The sequence below is a fragment of the Hetaerina americana genome, unplaced genomic scaffold (assembly GCF_022747635.1).
Source record: "Hetaerina americana unplaced genomic scaffold, ioHetAmer1.1.p SCAF_50, whole genome shotgun sequence".
Classification (NCBI taxonomy): domain Eukaryota; kingdom Metazoa; phylum Arthropoda; class Insecta; order Odonata; family Calopterygidae; genus Hetaerina; species Hetaerina americana.
Genome location: NW_027287096.1, coordinates 2463378 through 2476686, shown reverse-complemented (window position 1 = coordinate 2476686; position 13309 = coordinate 2463378). Strand labels below are relative to the sequence as shown.

General features: G+C 39.2%; 1 protein-coding gene across 1 annotated transcript in view; it reads left to right on the top strand.

Annotated features, from left to right (window-relative positions):
* Positions 1–13309, top strand: part of LOC139694562 (kelch-like protein diablo) — a 239628-nt gene that overhangs the window by 118159 nt on the left and 108160 nt on the right. The window lies entirely within an intron of this gene.

Sequence of the window (13309 nt, the reverse complement as noted above, 5' to 3'; positions counted from 1 at the left end):
TAAACCAGAAAATGGGATTTCTTACAATCTTCAGAAAATAACATGCTTCAAAATTACAAGAGGGAGATTGAGGCTGTATTTTATTCTTCAATCTCCAATTAAAAACTAAAACTTCTCCTTGTAGTGATCCACTTCCATTATTGTTCTTATACTTACATATTCTAACAAAATCAGCTCCTCGCTGGATACGTTCTAATTCAAAAATCAACCCTTTTCAGAGTAATTCTCAACGCATACGCTGAGGAAATAGCAAGGGAGGTATGGGTGTGTTGGGGTGCAGGAATGAAAAATTAGAAGGGAGATGAAAATTTCTAATTCCCATACAAAATACAGAACAGAGACATTCAAACATATCTGTTCATACTGGTGAAAGAAAATAGTGATTCAAGGGTGAAGGAAGCACGCTTATTGCAATTTATTCATTGGAAAAGTTGGTTAATATTCATATATGAAAAACGTATTGGTTTTCTATGGAAATATTTTACAATGAATGCAGTTCAGCTTTAGAAAATACTACTTTCATAAATGAATTGTTACTTTTACGAAGCAAACGATGAGTGCCTTTGGAGGGTAATGAAGATATGCCTAGAAAGTAAGTTAAGTGTTTCATTATATGGGTAATAAAATGAACAAAAGACTTGGGATGAGAAACAGTGATTAGATTGCATGAATTAAAGAGATATCTTGAGAAACTATCTACGATTAGACTCACTTTTGAAGAGAACTTGAAAGTTTCATTAATAAAAGCTGCTTACCTCATTAGGAACTCAGGGATTGGGCATGAAATAATTCTGGAATGATGTTAAAATTTTTATGCGGAGTAATGAATCTGATTTGCGTAAATTACCCGACCGGTTTCCACTGAATGAGTGTATTCTGTTTTCGCGAAAACATTCATGTTCCGGAATACATCCTGATATTTTGTTTTGATACACTAAAAAATTAATTTACAGTAACCTTGATAAATGTATGCTGAAGTGAAACAATATAAATCCCATGAGAAAATTTTCTTAATGGTCACTACCGCTCATGAAAGCACTCGTAGAGACGGAGATGTTCTTGGTGTATAATTATAGAGATACGTACTTTCTTCGTATCGATGTGATGTGCTCGTTCATTGCTGGACACGGTAGATGAAATGATGATGTTTCTTGGAGGATTCGAGTCCTAAGAGCAACACAAATCATATGGTTTAATAAGAAGTTTCCACAATGGCCATCAACGAACCTGCGCAAATAACTGAATACTTATTTTTTTTTAATTGGAGAACCTCTTCATCGGTGGATCTTAGGAACGACTATTCAACGAGAATACTCAATATCCTTAAATACTTTTAAAACATGCTCATGTTTCGCTGCCATATTTAAATACGCTTGCTCTTAAAAAAAATCCAAAGAGTTGAATGCATAAATATTAAATTAACGAGGGGATTGTGAGAAAAGGGTATTTTTTTGAGAGCCGGCGTAATTTCGAGTCCTTGCGTTCCCTTTTCAACTTGCTCTCCTGCCTCTCTCCCTGTTCCTCTATCCCCCTTCCGGGACTTTGATTTCTTTCGGTCGCTTGGCCGTCGAGGCCACGACTACCCCCTCTTGCACACCCTTCTTACCGCTACCGCTCCTTCCTCAGGAAGGGGAGGAGGGAGTAAGGGGTGAAAACGTACAGGATACGGAGTAGGGGTTAATAAGGATAAGGTTAAGGGGCATGAGAGAAAGATTTGTTTTATTATTATTTTTCCCCCTGAGCATAACCCCCCATAACCCTCCCTCTTCCTCTAACCTCCGCGGTCGCGCGCCGCTGCACAAAGGAAGTAGCGAGAAACAAAAAAAGAAACGATGTACGAAAAAGGAAGCGTACGGACTCTCGGCGTCCTCCTCTTCGTCCACTTGACCGATGAGTGGGATTCCAAATAGCTCCTTCCGCCTTCTCTTTGTCCTTTCTTCAAATACATGGAAGTACACGTATACGTATAATTATATCCCCACCGCTTTACCCTCCTCCATTTTGTCATTTTCTTCATCGGAGTGCACACATGCAGGCAGACATGTATGAACGAGTCTAAAGAAGATGTAAATTTCGGCGGAAAATATATGACACGTCTGGGATGAGAACCCGAATCTTTCATAGATATGCCCTATTTTCCCTGTGGAAAATTACTCCTTTGTGCTCACCCATGTACGATCGTATGTTCCCTAACTTGTCTTTCTTTACCCCATACTCAATATATTTTGAAATATGCCCAGTGCTTCCCTATATGATTTGAATATATGTATATGTGTACGTAGTAGGAACACATGGAGGAAACTATAAGGAGTACAAAATTTCAGGCTCTTCCTTCTTCAAGACGATTGAGGAGTTTCTCTTTGTGTTTCAGCTACATGTTACGAACTACGACTACCTTACCTTCAACTATTTACTGCCTTCAAACCGTCTGCTTTCATCAATTGTATATACATATATAAAAAAAATATATATATATATATATATTTATATATACACACATATATACATACATATATACATATATATATATATATATATATATATATATATATATATACACACATATAGGGAGGGAGTGAGTAGGAAAAGAGGTACAAGCCTTCAGTTGATTTTTTTCACATTTTGAGAGGGCCTAATTTTAATCTCCCCATGCCTCTACCACTTCCTTTGATAAAATCCGGGGCCGAAGTGTCCTCCTTCCTATCTCCCCCGATATGTCTCTTTTAACTTCGCATGACCCCCGAAAGAAGGACCAACAAACCCCTTCTCCACTCAAACGGTCTTCTTGTACTCCACCCACTAAATATCCCCTCTCCACCTCCTTTCCGAGCCTCTCTTGCTCTTCTCCCTCGCATCCTTTTCCTCATTTACCTCCACAACTCTCTCTTTGAGTTTCAGGGCACTATATTTTTTAATATTCCCATCCAGCAATTTACATTGGCTTACGGCTCCTTCGTGATGACATCCTCTTCTTCCCTCGGTCGGTAAGAAGTGAGGCCGTTGTTAAGGCTGCCCTGACCTTTCCCACCCTCGGGGCTTCCCTTCCTTCTGAGCCCTCACACCCCTGTGCTCACCGTTACTCATGAGAGAACTTTGAGTTCCCCTACATCTAGCGCTATGCCCTTTCGCTATAACAAAGGGCAGGAGGATGTGAGAACAAGACGTTAGTTTGGGTCTACGGGGTTACAAAGAGTCGAGGAGATTTCTATGTTGTAAATGAGAAGTTTATTTTTCAGTTTTCATTAGTTTGATGCATCCATCATGTCAAGCGTTTCTTTTATGCTTCTTCATCGCTCTTACTAACGTGCAGAAAAAGTGTGCTGAAACTTAATCGTATCAATCAATACGAAAAGCTGATAAATAAAACGTTCTACTACAATTTTTTTCTGCTGATAAAGAGTAAATGAAGATTTAAAGTAAGGAATTCAACGTAATGATGTTGATTCTTTGGTACCATTTATTTAGTGATGAGAAGAAGTTAAAAATGATACAATGATATATGTTATAAAAGGATAAACGATAATAATATGGTGCAAACTTTACTTGGTTTTAATGCAGAAGATTTGAGACTTGAACCGTGAACCCTCCGATTAAAGGTGAAATGATCTACCCACTTGTCTAATACTCTTCCTGATCCTGCAAATAATAAAAAACATTAGAGTGTACGGACATAGTTGCAATATATCTCTTAATCTATGAAGTCCATTTTCCAAGTAAGTTTTTCAAATTCCCTTACTAAAGAAACTCTTCATTGTATACCCATGGAAATTTCTCTGTTCCGTCAGTTTTTAGAGAGAATGGAGTGAGTTCGAGGGAAAATTCAAAGAAAACAGTAAATATAAATGGAGTCATTTTTTTATCTCTGTCTATTCTTATTTTCTCTTTTCAGGTAATATGGACCTCCGATGAGCTGAGGTGTACTAATAATTAAGTCGGGATCGGAAATAAGTCCGGGGGTGGATTAACTCCCTTGTAATATCTTTCCTTGAAGGAATTCCATTCTACTTTATCCAATAATTCTTTCACACCTAATTTCATATCAAGTCAGAAAATTTAAAAATAATTCTTCTTGCCGGGATTCGAACCCGAATTTCTCAATTTCCGGGCGAGTGCTTTAGCCAGATAAGCTATCAAGGCGTTCTCTTAAACTCTGAAATTTTTGGGGGCTTTAAACGTTATTTACTTTAACGGTATTACTTAACTGGCTAAAGCACTCGACTGGACATTGAGGGAACCCGGTTCGAATCCCAGTCAAGGCGAGTGATTTTTACACTCTGAAATTGTTGCATTGAAATGCATATTAGCGGATGACTACATTGAAAGTTACTGTTGCGGTATCTCCCGCAGTTTCTTTGGAAATGTAATTTCGCCCAAATGCCATTCACCCTTTCATGACATGCCCTTGCGATCGCAATTAAAATCATTGTAACCATTTTATATAGCTATTACAAAATACCGAAAGCATATGATATGCGGTTTCATAGGCTGCTGCTGGAAATAAGCTCGCTTGGCAGAGTGGAACACCCAAGCTTTTGGGTGTACAGGTGTGTACTACGAACGAGAAAAACAAAAGAAATTTTGCGAGGAATATCTAAACATGCATGCTAGGACAATGCTCTTTGCTCGTCGGAATACGGTGTCTTGAACACAATCATGAAAATAATGAGATCAAAGATAAACGAAGTACTTACAGAAGAAAAGCCAAAGAATGACCAAAAAAAATCTGATGGAATAGCACCAAAATTCACCATCGAACGATTTGTTTAGAGTAGTGGCCAATTTTGTACCAATCGCCAACATTTACTGAGCAAATGAATTACGAGAGGAATAAGACAGTCATACTACCTTGATCAAAAAGTTCCCGGAATAACCACCGTGTGGCGCTCCCATCGTTCCGATTTGAGTTCTGTTTTTTTGTTAAATTGGTACATCTGTTGTTGATATTCCCTTTAAATCTTAGTGTCATAACTTGACATTTGCAAAAGTTACGTAGCCAAGAGTACATCTATCTCTGTGTGTGTTGGCGATTTTTTTACAATTGCAGAAATGGATTTAAATTTGCAACAACGAACTTCTATTAAATTTTGCGTAAAAAACGGATTTAGTGGCGCACGGACGTTGGAAATGTTGGAAAAGTGTTTCGGCAACGATTCTCTAAAAAAACGGTCGTTTACCAGTGGCACGAGCGGTTCAGAAGTGGTCGTGAGTCAATCGAAGATGATGAACGCAGTGGCAGACCATCGACATCGAAAGTCGGTGAAAAAATTGATAAAGTAAAAGAAATGTTGGTCAATAACCGCAAATTAACCATCAGAGAAATAGCGGAGGACTTGAACATTGCCTATGGATCCGCCCAAGACATTGTGGTTAATGATTTGGGTTTCCGTCGTGTAGCATGCCAAAAGACCTCAATTTCATGCAAAAAAGAGACCGTGTTGACGTCGCAAAAGACATGATTTGCGAGGCTGAATCCGATCCCACATTCATCAAAAGGATCATTACTGGAGACGAGACGTGGGTTTATGAGTACGACACGCAATCCAGACATCAGGCAAGTGAATGGCGTTCACCAAATGAGCCGAGACCAAAAAAACCACGTCGTTTTCAGTCAAAAAAGAAGGCAATGCTGACGGTTTTCATGGATTACAACGGTGTAGTGCATCATGAATTTTTGCCAGAAGGCCAGACAGTAAACAAAGAGTATTATTTGGGCGTTATGAGACGTTTGCGTGAAGCAATTCGCCGAAAGAGACCAGAAATGTGGGCAGAAAACTCGTGGATTTTGCACCATGATAACGCACCGTCGCACAGTGCTATCATTATTCGTAATTTTTTGACGAAAAATGCAACAAATACCATCCAACAGCCACCGAATTCACCTGATTTGGCTCCCTGTGACTTCTTTCTGTTCAATCGAGTTAAAAAACCATTACGGGGAACGCGTTTTAGCAGCCGAGAGGAAGTAATGGAAAAATCGCAGGAAGCACTGATGGACATACCGAAAACCGAATATAAAAAATGTTTCGAGGATTGGATCAAGCGCTGGCATAAGTGTGTTGCAGTCGATGGGGATTACTTTGAAGGGGACAATATAGATTTAGATGAATAAACTTGTATTTTTAATTTTCTGAATAAATTCCGGGAAATTTTTGATCGAGGTAGTAGTGCAACCAAGTTTGCATTAGAGAACTAAGTAGTCTAATAGCGTCTGTGTCCATGAAAGTTTGGAGTAAATAAACATTCCCAAGTTCTTGGAACAGGTCGTTTGTCAAAATTAACCTTGTTCGGTGTGTCTATTATAAATGCAGCTCCCTGATTCCAATTTATTTTCCGCAAAATGTAAATACTCTAAATTTGTCAGGATTTTATTGTGATCTTTATTCTTTACATCATCATGAATGTTATTTTACTCCCGAGAGAATCTGCAGCTGATTTAATTTTTCTTACATACTTTTCGTCCGAAAGTAATTTATTGTTATTTGTCAGGCAGATACCTATGATTTTTTTGTATAATAAGATGAGAAGGAGGCTTAATACAAATCCTTGTGACATATTAGATGTCACATGTCTTATGATATCATATCGTCAATAACTTATTATATTAACAAAGAAATATGAGAAAGAGACACATGATTCCACGAGTATCTGTTTGACGTCAACTTTACATTCATGACCATAATTTGGATTCAATCGATTGAAATCGGATAGCGATACATTATCCGAGAGAAATTCAATCCGATAGCCTCATGGAAACAGGTCTTGCGTGCAGTCAGCGATCGAATGAAATTGCGAGCCCATGCTGAAACCTGAGGAAGTCGAGCGACCGTTACTTTTCGAGCGTGTCTCCTTCCAATCCCCTCTCCCGCCATACTCCCACATCCTCTCTGCGCGCTCTTTAAGCAATATCTCATTACCTTCCATCCCGATTCTCTCCTCCCCCATCATACTATATACGGCTCCTCGCGTTTGCACTGACAGCCTTTTGCGCTCCATCCTCAACATTGTTTACCTTGTATCTCATTCGCTTTGAACTACTTTTTTCGGGGTGGTATTCAAAGGGTTTGCTTCAGGTTGTGAAAGGGGCGGAGGAGAAGGCGGAGTTAGAGGATAGGGGGTTGATTCGTGTTTGGTCTCATCCAATTGCCTCCGGTCAAGATCACGTCCTCTCCACCCTCCTTTCGTCTTCCTCTCTGTTCTGTCAGGTCGAGCTTCCTACACATGTATGCCTGACTTCATAGTGGCTCCCCCTATTTATTTCACTTTGCATCGACAACCTCTCAACAGAGCACAAGTCGAAATGCGTTCAATGTCCAGTCCATTCGAGGATCCTGTATTTTTTATGATAACATGGCATAGTTGAGCTATTGGCTGGACACTGAGGTTACTTGAAGTTACTCCTTAGCCAATATAACTAAGAAACTACTCAATTTAATATTTTCCTACTTAGGAGTATCTTAGATTGTCATTTATCTCTCCTTTTTTCCTAAATCTACTTTCATGTATATTTTACGTTGTACCCTGCAAGACTCCTAAAATATGCGACGGTAATTCCTTACCAGTAATGCACAATCCTTCAATCTCGTAAATGCTTCAAAAACGACAAGAACTAATGGAATATTTGTATAATTCAGGAAATGGCGGTTACTAGGGTCACAAACAGCTCGACAAGCATTACCAATAGTAGTATTTCAACCTTGTATAACCTTATATATACCAATAAAGTATTTCAACCTTGTATAATTCACCATGTAACTGTGCGAACTATTGCATTAGTAGTAACGTGATTAAGACAGTGTAAGCATTTTGCAGAATGAATCTTAAAAACCAGGCTATCTACTCTGACAAACCTTTGATCTCCTGAGCGGTTTGGAAACAGTTGTTTTGGTCCTTAACGTTTTTGGAAAAAATTACACATTAAGGTTGCCTTGAAATCGTACCGATCTAATGAGGATGCATCTCCGTAGTGGTATACTCGAAGTTACCATTAATGTAGCCTTAAAAAGCGAAAATGCAATACTAATCCATTTACGTTTAATGCTTTGTGCGTAGCGATAACCTATTCCAATGTAATTTATTCACCTCTTGTAGTAATTACGCGCTAGATGATAGGTCCTCGAAATGCGATTTAAAAAAATTGAGTATCATTTAGGGATTTTTTGCTTACTTCCCCCGACTTTCATTCTACCTCGAGGGAAATTTATGTGGGAAAAAGTCCACCCCTAGGTCCTTAATGAGCCAGGCACGGCCCTAATATTTATTGCTCGGGGAGATAGAGAGAAACACGCAGGAGGGGGCAGAGGTGGGTTGGGTACGCGGAGGGATGACTGGGGGCGTTGGGGTGTGGAGGGTAGTCGGCTTTCCTTTTTAAACGGAGTCCCTTGTCTCTTCATCTCCGAGCCTCTCCCGCTCCTCTTCCAATTCCACCTCATCCTCCATCTCGACAGTAGGTATACTCCTCCTGGCGGAGTTCTTTCGCATTTTATTTGTGACTTTTTTTGACATTTTCCTTCTATTTCCCTTCAAAGACTTTTTGTTCCCTTCTTTGAGACGTCACCAGTTCGGTCTCTTGTGCGTACGCGTGCAATGAAGTGCATACTTTCGCTCCGCGTTTTTTTCCTTGGGAGAGGACCACTGAAGACCGGAGGGGGTATAACGGAGAGCAAGAGAGATCTTAATACGTCTTCACTTACCTGCGGGACTAATCCCCAACGAGGGAATTGGCACAAACGTGTAGGGAATGCGTATCTCATTAACACGCCATTAATTAAAAATGAAAATCTGACAAAGGGAATGAGATCGCCTAGCAATCCCGCACGCCCAACTGCATGCGAGCGGGTGGATTGGAATGGAAACGTAATGCGTCCCATTAGGAAAGAGTTGGAGCTCTGGGAACCGGGAGAGTTGACTGTCAAATCTGCTTGTTAATTAAAAATTGATTATCAGCAAGTAATAAGCCACTGAAAAGTCTGCTGCCTGCATCCATGCCATCCCTTAATATGGAACAGCAATTTGCAGACTTCATCATCAGCGTATTTTTGAAGTCATCATTAAATGGAATTTTTGCGTTTTGAGCAGTTCCAAAAAAAGCACGGTACGAATCCCACGCCAATCCATTGAGAACGAACGATGGCATTGACAACGAGCTAACTTTTATTATAAATCTGAATATCGGCTCCACCAGAGCTAAATATGCCTTTCTGTCAATTCAATTTTGAATGTATATATGAGTTAAAAATGAAACAAGAAGAGGATGGATTAATAATTTGCAACTCTGTAGCAGATGTTACAGATTTATAAAGAAAAAAGGACATGTACAGTAAAGATGTGAATAAATTTCTATTTTGAGTGTCTGCTACGCTGTTCATCGGTGGTCTGTGGGGGAGAATGCGGTACGTTCTCTCAGCTGTGGGACTTGTGCGATCCTTAAGAAGAGCGGCAGACCCTGAAAGAAAATCCTGAAGGAGAATAGAAACTTATAAAAATGATATTGCATTTTATGGGGTACAAAACGGAAATGCGAATAACGTGGGTCAATTTTAAAGCAATATAAAAATGACAAATTTTGAAAAGTATTTTTTAAAAGCAAAGATTGCAATTATTCCCGAAAACTTCTCCTAAGAGAGGAAAATCGAAATTAGAAAAATAGACCAATGAAATTGGGAGAGAAAGGACAAGAAAAGGAAGCATGTTACAATAGGACAAAGCTATGCAGTTCGGAATAACATGTCTTCAGAAAGCGCTTTATTGAATTAAATTCTTCCAACCTTTCCCTATGAAGTATTTAAGAAATTCCATTCAGAAAATGAAAGTTACCCTAATCACCTATGAGCTGATCAGATATTGATTATAAATTTAATGCGTAGCAAGACTTAAGCATCCTCTACACGAATGCTTACTTTGAAAGTTATTACCAAGTATGAAAATTCTGTTGAGGGATTCCGTCAATCCTTACGCATATCAGTATAATAAAGGGAAGAGGCGGAGCTTGATAGATAGGATTACTGCATTTTTCTGGTGAATCAGTAGTTCTAGTCAATATTCTACAGCACTACGGGATGACTCCAGCATTAATAGGTATTCTTTAAGCTTCTTCAGTCGAGTCTATTGGAAGCTTCGTAACTGTATGAGAAACATGAAAGCAAATATTTAAAATATTCCCAAAAACCGAGTCAAATAATTCTCATAATTGTGCTCTAAAATTACATCTCACACGTACCGTATCCGTGCTGATGTCAAGAAACCTCAGCCAGCTTTTGTATATTTCAGATCAAGTATTTGGGACATTGTATGACTGGTTCTGAGTTTCATGACTTTCTATTACTACAATTATGCTGAATATTTTCTTTTGGATATTTATTTGCCGCGTTCTAATTTTGCACTTACTAAGCAAAAATAAACAAATGAAAATGTAAAAACTAACCACAGTGATTGTTGCGTAATATTCTCGGTTGTGTAAGGTAAAATTATGGACCTGATCTTCATTCTGAGGTTTCATTGTCACTAAAAAATAATCTTCCTGCAATATGTGAAAGTCATATATCTATTTAAATAGATGTTAACTTGATGGCTAGGCTCGTAGCATTTGACAGGCACCGCCACGAAGAGACTATGTTCAAATTTAGTGAGGGGTCCAAGCTTAAAATGAAATGCAGTCAAAGCGTGAGAGAGTGTTCCCATCGGGTGCCAGCCTAAAAATAGTCGAGTACTTGGCAGAGGTCAAGTGATCTTCTCTCACAGAGAGATCTCTTCTTTATTTCTCGTAGACGTTTCTACTATGTGGAGCATGTGTGTGTGTATATATATGTACAGCCTTTCACGATACTTTTTGGTATGACACCTAAGGAAGAAGGCCTGCACTGCGAAGGGGTAAGCCCTGTTATCATTCGCGAGATGACGGTGGCGTGGTGGGTGCCCTTTGATGTGCCCTTTCCGAACTGCTTTAGGACACCCGCGTCAGAGGAGCAGCAGCCGTAATTGCCTCTCCACTTCTCCTCTGGCCGTCTCTCTTTAGCTCCCATGACTTCGACCGTCGCCGTGGGTGTCCTCCTCCACTCTCTTTCTTTTTCTTCCAACTCCTGACTTCCGCCAGGTTGACCTCTCTGAAACTTTATTCTGTTCTCTAAAGATCCTATTTTGGGCACAGACGCCTCATTGTTTTTTTCCTTCATTTTTGCTGGCCCCATTTGCATCATGCGCTCGCCTAAAATACACTCTGAGTGAAGTGCCGGTTGTGCGTTGTCTTTGGGACGGAACAGGAAAAAGAATACTTTCAATATATGAAGTCAATTTGGATTCCTCATTCGTCTATCGTGCTGAAACGCAATTCACAAAGCCTCTTTTTCGTTATTTTCCGTGGGTTTTTAGGCCGAACTATTTATATCACGTATTGTATTAAGCGTTCACAGTAACCGTAGCAATTCCAACAGTGCAGTCTGAAGTATTACTTGAATTTTCCTATTATTTTATTTTTGAATTAACAATCTATTTCCCTTCTTCTCCGACTCGACATGTATACAAAATTATTAGCTATGTGTTTTTTAAAGAAATATTACTTCATTATACTTATCCTGTTTGAATTAGGGAATTTTACCGAATAGGGCTATACGAGCATTTTATTTTAAATTCCAATGCCAACAGTTGTACTCCAAAGAATAGGCATTTTAGCTCCGTGCATGCTTTCAAAGGGTTAAAGAACGGATTGGTTGTAATCTTTCTCGTCTTCCTGATGCCGATTCTGATGGAATGGCTGGGATATTATGTACTAAATCTGGTTCAAAAAGTAAATATTAATATCTCGTTCGTTCTAACCATTACTAATCTTGTATCTGTGGAACATTTTTTTAAATTTTCATCGCCCTATGCATTGATTAGTTTTTTAAAATATGGACTCAAGGATGGCAAAAATATTGTCAGTTACATGTCGTTGCCGGTTCTTTGCTTACTTGCTTTCGATATGATGCGCGAGGTATATTTTATCAATCGGTGTATTATAGACGGATCTTAAATGTAAAAAATAACATATTTATGGCGTTAAACATTTCTGCTAACTCCCTGCAATATTTTCCACCAAGCGTTCTCGATTAGCTAAACAAATCCTAGAGTTCAAAGATTAACGTGCCATCTGACGCACAGTACATTGCGATAAAAATTAGTCCCTTTGAGGTAATTATGGGGAAGTACCTGTCTTCTAAAAGTAGGGCAAGACCATTGAATAATAATGAACTGACTAACCTAGAGTAAAATGAAGACCATATTAATTTTCCCTCTCTATGGAACCGAAAAACATCGAAGAAGCATATTTTTTTTAAATCATGCTTAGTTATCTATAGGAAAAAAGTAACTAAATATTTAATTCTTTCATGAATCATGATATCCGTCTACATTGAAATATGTACTCTAAAATCCACTCAAACGAGTTTCGAGGGGTGTTCAAGAATCAATGGAGAATGGGAAATAGTACTAGGGTTTTGATCAAAAGCATTTCGGTAGTCACTATCTCTTATTGGCGTTCAAATAACTATTTATTTTATCTATTCCTTCAAATCTTTCTCCGTAGTTGTTCTATGGGGCCATGTGCGACTTATTGGATTGATTTTATGGGTGAATCCATCGTTTCTGTTAGATACCTTCCTTATATGTTGCTGGCCTTCCAACCCTTATCACTCGCAAGTGTTTTGTAAGGGCGCTTTGGCTTTTTGGCACTTGTTAAGTTTATTACAACAATGAATTCCACATTCTACAGTAGACGAAATAATCACACGCACAACCAATCCAACCCTGCCGTGACCCAAACGTCTTCATCCGGATGCGTCGCTCGCGCAACCAGCGTCCCCCGCCCTCACATCTCTGAACCGACTGCTCGTCCTGAAGGGTCATCGCCCCTAAGACTCACCCAGTGATCCCGTATTCAGGACCACGTGTAGTCTCCCATTCCCTTCGAGATTGTTCCAATGAATCCGGACGCGAGCAAGCTACAATACAATGCACCAATAAACTCGATATGTTTTTCTATCGGTCGGTTGATTCATTGATGACCATCCCTCCCTATTCATCCTATAGCCCCAAATGTTTCCCATCTAAGATTATTTAGGGACGAATGGTAGTTGCGAATAAAATACATGTTATTTTCGAAGTTCACTGGCGTGGCCTTGATTGACACCGTTCTAATCTTCAGGGAGAGGGAGAGATATCATAAGGGCGCAAGCTTCGTATCGTCGCTTTATTGAAGTGCGCTAATTTAGTTTATTGAAGTCCGCTAATTTGATTAATTGTCATTAGGAGGGACGATGGGTGTCTCAGTAATGGAATC